Source organism: Ammospiza nelsoni, chromosome Z (genome assembly GCF_027579445.1).
Source record: "Ammospiza nelsoni isolate bAmmNel1 chromosome Z, bAmmNel1.pri, whole genome shotgun sequence".
NCBI lineage: Eukaryota > Metazoa > Chordata > Aves > Passeriformes > Passerellidae > Ammospiza > Ammospiza nelsoni.
In genome coordinates this window covers 72,934,842-72,940,844 of record NC_080669.1, presented here as the reverse complement: position 1 = coordinate 72,940,844, position 6,003 = coordinate 72,934,842, and positions in this window count along the sequence as shown.

Sequence of the window (6,003 nt, the reverse complement as noted above, 5' to 3'; positions counted from 1 at the left end):
GGAGGCAAAGTATGGGGTTAGATGGTGGATGGCAAGGATTGCAGAGAGCATTGTCCTGCATGCCGTGTCCCTCTGTGGTCCAGCTAAGAATGTCTTGGTCCACGTGCTGCAGGACTTCCTTGAGGAACATACAGAACCTCTGATCCATGGCCTCATCAGCATCATTGTGAATGAGTGCACACAAGAGGCCCAAAGGCTGCTACACTCTTATGCTGTCTCACAGAACAATCCCGTGTCCACCTCCAGCAGATTTCAGATGGATACTACCGCTCCCCACCCAAGCCCTCCCAGCAGCTCTGCTGGCTCCAGTGAAGAGGACCAACCCAGCACATCAGAAACTGTTCTCCACACTCTCCACCCATCTACTCCCACTGCTGCAGAGCAGGAGGAGCTGAGGGAGGAGGCAGTGGCAGAGGAACCTGCCAGGCAGGAGGCCAACAGCATTGTGCCCATCTCCCTCAGCCCTCATGAAGAAAATCTTGCCCTACAGGCAGCCCCTGCCAGCAGCCTGGCAGGGTCCAGCATGGAGGACCAACCTAGCATATCAGAAGCTGTCCTCCACACCCTCCACCCATCTGCTCCCATCCCTGCAGAACAGGAGGAGCTGGAGCCAGCAGCAGTGGCAGGTCCCTCTGCCCAAGGTGACAGTCCCTCCACTCCCAGCCAGGGTAGGGACGCCTTGCCCAGGAGGCCTTGGCGTTCCAGAAGGAGGAGGAGGTCTGCCAGCCATCTGGACTATCCACAACCCCACAAGAGACCACCTGATCAGCAGCAGTAGCAGGGCTTCAATAAGTTCTTATTAAAGAAAAAAGAAATAAATTGCTATATCCCTGATAAAATCTCTAGGTGCTGCTTTCACTCCCTTCTCTTACTGTCTTTCCCTGACCCTGTGCACCCTCATTAGCCAAGGGCCTTGGAGATCCAGGATGATATTGGGAGTGCCTCCTCCCACAGGAATTTCTTCTGCAGCACAGCAACAGAAGTGTTTCCAAAAAAAGCCCAGAAAAAGAGCATTGCATTTGCAAAGGAGAATGTGCAAAATCAAGGCTTGTGCCTGTGCCCAGATGGCATGACCATGCTGCTCCCTGCAGCTGAGGGGATAGAAAGGGCCCTGTAGCTACCTGGTCAGAAAGGTTTCTGGGAAAACAGGCCAGGGAGCTTCAGAGCGCAACTTCTCTGCATCCAAACACCACTCTGTAGGGAAAATCAGAGCTCTGTGACTGGTCATAGAACACTCTCAGAGAAGATTTACTCTGGCAAAAGAGAATGGTAGTTATGAGGCTCCTTGAAGACCTGCACTTTTCATGAAGGAATGTTCTCCACTGAAGACTCTCCTAAGTTGAGCCCCTGACTGATCCTCAGGAACAGTACAATGACCTTCTTGGTAGAAAGTTTTTTCATGTTGGAAAGAGAGAAACTTTTAAAAGAGAAAAAGGAATTTTTTGCAAGGTAAATTACAGCCACAGAAGAAGAAAGCCATTATCAGAATCACAGACGTTTAAGATCATCAAGTCCAACCCATGCCCTAACACCTTGATTAAATTGTGGCACAGAGTGCCACATCCAATCTTTTTTTAAACACATCTAGGATGGTGACTCTGCCATATTCCTGGGCAGACAATTTTAGTACTTTTTCACCCCTTCTGTAAAAAACTGTTTCAGGAAGGGTATAGAAGCACTAACAGAAGCATATACAACCAAGGCACGCATGACTAGCATGTCAATTTACTATTGTCTCCAAAACAAAAATGATGCCTCTAGTCTATTTTATGCACACAGTGAGGAACTGGAATACTCAGATATTGGAATCTCAGGTATTGGAACACTGGCAGCTCTACAGGATGGGTTAGATTTCACAGAAACGCCAGGGGCTTAAGTGAAAATCTTCTAGGAAAGCAGGAAAAGGAAAGCATTCATTTTCCTCTCTCAATGCAGATAGCTTAAAAAGAAACACAGATGAGGCAGTAAGCTTGACATCAAGTAGCATGTTTCTAAAGAGGTGTTTCCAATTCATGGTAGGGTGACAGCAATGAGTAGAGTAACTTTTCCAGTCAATTAGGCTAGATCATGAAAGCGCTACTCCTAAACCCAGCTGTTTTGGCAGGCAGTCCACCCAATGAAGAAACTTCAGCGCAGGAAGGTTCACTTCTATGGGTAGTCAGTGGAGACAGCTAAGCAATTGCAGAAGGGTGAACTGCAGTGAAGAAAAAAACAAAACCACCCATCTGCTGACTACTTCACAGCTCTGGACATGTGCTTTGTGAACAAAGCATTAATGTGACCTCAAAGGACACATTTTCAAAGACATTTGGCATCTGTGGCATTCAAAATATGGTGTTCACACCAACTGCTTAAATATCCTCAAAAATTGGATTTTGAGTGAAAGTAGAATTTAACTGATATTCCATTACTTTTTCCTGGGTTTTTTTTTCCACATTATATTTAGAAGCATAGGTAGATGTTCTGGATAAATATTACATTATCACTACTGAATGGAAGAGTGTTTTGCACTCTCAGAGGCAACATAACACCTTGATGCTAACAGGAACAAGAAGCACGCAATTCCTCTTTGCTAGAGGAATGCAAATTGTCATCATCCGTTTCCTGCCAGAGCTGGCTAAAAGGTTTCATGGGGTCTTACAGCCAGTGCTTTGAGTAAACAAAAAAGGAACAACTGTGGGGCCTACTATGACTTAATAGAAGTCAACATTATCTGCATATGAATAAAGGGGACAAATTCCTGGTCAGATGCAGTATTTAGAGAAAACAACCCAAAAAATGGGAATTATAGAAAATTCTCTTGAAGTGTAAGATTTCTTCTGATAATACTTTTTACTTAATAAAATTCCAAAGTTTTTGAGAACATGAACATAACTTCTTCACTGAATTTGAACATGTATGTTTTTGTATGTTTAAGAAGAAATAAACACCACCGCCATGGACTCACTATTAAAAATACAAAAATTGAAATTTACTTGCCATACATCAATGTCTTAGTGATAATGACATAAATAGACCAGCTAACAAGTCTAGTTGGAGTACACAAAATTACTAACAGTGATTGCTTGTATTATAAATGTTGTTTCCCTCTGATAGAAAAAATATTCAAAAAATAAAGCAGGTTAAACCAGACTAAGAACAACATTAAAGAGTTATGTCTTGAACCATGTAGACAAAGATAAAGGAGAGCAAGTCAGCATAAGTCTTAATAACTTCACTTTTGTTAAAATGTAGGAATGGAAAACATGCTACTTTCCTGATTGGAAATTCCAATGGTTGACTTGGAGCAACCGAGCAGCAATACTTCTCCCCATCAAGACAAGTCAGCTTATTTCTTACAGCTCTGTCTCTTCTTAAGTGTATTTATTTTCAGGCATATGTATGAACTTTCCCCACCTGCTGAAAAAGAGGCTGGAAAGCAACACCATGGAAAGGGACATGGAAGTCCTGGGCGATGGCAAGTTGAACATGAGTCAGCAGTGCCCTGGTAGCCAAGAAGGTCAGGTGTGTCCTGGAGAACATCAGGCATAGCATGGCCAGCTGAACAATGGAGGGGATTGTTCTGACCTGCTCTGCACAGGGGGTTTCCTCACCTTGAGGCAATTTTGGGCACAAAATTATGTTAAATATGTTAAACTGTTAAAGGGTATCCAAGGAGGGCCGTGAGACTTGTGAAAGGTCTTAAGAAAAAGCCATAAGAGGAGTGGCTGAAGTCACTTGGTTTGTTAAGCTTGGAGAAAAGGAGTCTGAGGGGAAATGTCATCACAATCTACAATTTCCTTGTGAGAGGAAGAGGAGGGACAAGCACTGGTCTCTTCTCTGTAGTGACCAGTTATAGGGCCCAAGGGAATGGCCTGATGTTGTGTTAGGGGTTTAAGTTATACATTAGAAAAAGATTCTTCACACAAAGGGTGTGGGCACTGTAACAGGCTCCCCAGGAAAGTGGCCACAGTACCAAGCTGGTCAGAGTTCAAGGACCCTTTGGACAATATGCTCGAGCACATGGTGTAACTCTTATGGATGTCCTGTGCAAGGCCAGAAGTTGGACTCAATGATCCTTGTGGGTCCTTCCAACTGTGAGATGCAAAGCTGTGTTTCGTGTCAGGTACAAACAGGCGACGTGTGTATTTGTGAATGCGAAATGTGTGGACCCCGATAATGGGAGAGCTGTGAATTCTAATAATAACCGAGGAAAATAAAGCATGGAAAAAGGCCTTTGAACCTATCTTTTGTTTGCAATTAACTCTGGTTGATTTAGGAGCATTAGAATTAAAGTGTTAAAAATGTTGCTTTTTGCTTGCATTTAATCCATAAAATCAAAAAAATCCATCTGCAATAATAACCTTTTGAAGTAATTTTAGAATATTACTTGTATCCTAGCAACTATAGCTTTAGAATATATATAAAGGAAACATGCTTATCTCACGCCTTATTGAAGCAGAGCAGCTTGAGAAAGGAAGATGAACATCACCTCAAGGATTTATGGTTTCGACCAAAGGGAAGCTGGACGTCACTGTTGTTAGATTTATAGTCTCTGCAATTAAAAGGTGGACCCACATCTGGGGAGTTGTCTTTCTTCTTTTGGAAACTGGACCATCACCATCTGGGGATACTCCTTTGAGATACATCCTGAGAAATTAAAATCACAATAGTGTATAGAATTGTGACATAATTTGGAATAAAAATTGCTGATGAGTAAAAGATTGGAAATAGAAACTGCTGAAAAAAACTGATGAGTACCCCTATAAATACCTGTAACCATCAATTATCGGTGTGCAGTTGGAGGGAAAACTTCCCCCACTGTACCCAGCGCTGTATTGCTCATACTTTACCATATTAAATAATAAATTGATTGCTGCTTGAATATTGGCCTAGTCAAGCTTCTTATTCTTAGCACAGCTCAGAACATTCTGTGATTCTTCAAATTTTTTTTATTGGTAAGGAGCACTCTAAATACTGAATGTTTAGGTTTTAAATAAATAAATAAATAAACAAAGAGATGTAATAAAAGTGCAACTCCAAAAGTGATTTCTGCACCTTTCTCTGAAAAGGAGCAAAGGCTGTTATCTAAGCCAATGACCCTTTTCAACATGCCTTATTTTCCTAAAGTACCAAAAACTATATTTTTTATATTTCTTGAAGCCATGTTCAGACAAGCCAAACAGGTGTAAAATTGCTTTGGCTGAGCTGGCGAGTAGAACACGCGGTTGAAGTAAATTCCAGAGCCTCCTTCCTTCGAGTGCATCAAGTGGAGAAGGACAGACCACGGTAACGGCAAGACTTTCCAGGGAAAATGAGGAAGAGTACTGGGGGAGAATGGCTTGGGAGCGGGGAGAGAGGAAAGATATGAAAACTGCCTGGTAAAGATTCCTCTGCCCCTGTCTCAGACAACATGGCATCGGCAAGCACCCAGGCACGCTCATGCAAATACAACACACGTCGTGCTGTCTGCCAAATCTCGTCCTCTCGTCGGGCTGGGCGCCAACGACGCGAAATGCAATCCAATGGCGTCCCGCACTCTCCTCCCAGTAAAGAGTTATTTTAAAACTTTACGCATACGGTAGCAACCGTGACCAGGGATAAAAGGGCAAAGGAGAAGGGCAAGGGAGGGAGCACAGGAACAAGAGGAAGGGTAAACCCTACCAAAGCTGTTGCAAAACGGCTGCAGCAGCATCAGCGGGGAGACCCGGGGCGGGAAGGATGGCTCAGAGTCCGGGAGAGTCGGGGACGGCGTCCGAGCTCGGGCGAAGCACCTTGTGCCGGGCTCGGCACTCGCTGTTAGGGTGGCCCCGGCCGCGCCTGGCGCTGAGGGCGCTACCAGGGCCGGTGTTCCCCGCAGGGGAGCGGAGCGGAGCCCGCACGGGAGGCGAGGCGGCGGCAGCGCCGCAGGAAGTCGGCGCCCGAGGGGGCTGGCACGGGGCCGGCGGTGGGGCGGCCCCGCCCGGCCCGGCCCGCCGACCGCAGCGGTCGCCCGCCGAGAGCCGCCGCCAGCGCCCCCCGTGT